Source organism: Cebus imitator, unplaced genomic scaffold (assembly GCF_001604975.1).
Source record: "Cebus imitator isolate Cc_AM_T3 unplaced genomic scaffold, Cebus_imitator-1.0 Scaffold651, whole genome shotgun sequence".
Taxonomy (NCBI): Eukaryota; Metazoa; Chordata; class Mammalia; order Primates; family Cebidae; genus Cebus; species Cebus imitator.
In genome coordinates, this window is record NW_016107966.1 from 200,709 (window position 1) to 201,718 (window position 1,010).

General features: G+C 36.8%; 1 protein-coding gene across 2 annotated transcripts in view; it reads right to left on the reverse strand.

Moving 5' to 3' along the window:
- Positions 1–1,010, reverse strand: part of TRPM7 (transient receptor potential cation channel subfamily M member 7) — a 122,080-nt gene that overhangs the window by 7,682 nt on the left and 113,388 nt on the right. The gene's annotated exons all lie outside the window — the stretch shown is intronic.

Sequence of the window (1,010 nt, forward strand, 5' to 3'; positions counted from 1 at the left end):
AAAAAAAAAAAAAAAAAAAAACCTCATGATCCCAGTTGGGGTAAAACCCCAACTAATAAAAAATAGCGAAAAAAGTCTCCAATTGTGTATATGTTTTCACAGAAGTAGAGAAATAAAAATGATAGGAAAACTTTATTCTTTACATATCTTTACATACTACTGTTTAACTTGTAGTAATTATCTAAAATACTCCTGTGTAAAAACTGCTCAGTAAACATTAGTTGAGATGGAATGTACTCGGTGAAGATGCTGTGAAAATTGTTCAAACGACAACAAGGAATTTAGAATATCACATAAACTTTGTTGATAAAGCAGCAGTGTTTGAGAGGGTTGACTCCAATTTTGAAAGAAGTTCCACTGTGGGTAAAATGCTATCAAATGGCAGTGTGTGCTACAGAAAAATCATTCATGAAAGGAAGAATCAATAAATGTGGCAATCTTCACTGTGGCCAGGCAGTGGTTCATGCGTGTAATCCCAGCATGAGCCACTGCCTGGCCACAGTGATGTTTGGAACTGCTTGAGGTCAGGAGTTCAAGACTAGCCTGGGCTACCTAGTGAGACACCCATCTCTACAAAAAATTTTAAAAATTAGCTGCATGCAGTGACATGAGCCTGTAGTCCCAGCTATGCAAGAGGCTTAGGCAGGAGGACAGCTTGAGCCTGAGGAGTTTTGAGGTTACAGTGAGTTGTGATTGAGCTACTGCACTCCAGCCTGGGAAACAGAAAGAGACCCTGTCACCATTTAAAAAAAAAAAAAGGAAACAAAGAAAGAGAGAAAGAAAAAGAAATTGCTGCAGTTATCCCAAACCAGCACCTACCAGTTAGCAGTCATCAACGCAGAGGCAAGACTTCACTAGCAAAAAGATTACAGCTTGATGAAGGCTTAGATGATTCTTATCATTTTCTAACAATAAGGTATTTTTAAATTAAGGCATTGTGTTCTTCATATACAATGCTATCACACACTTTAGACTACAGTATAAACATTTTTTTTTTTTTTTTTTAAAGA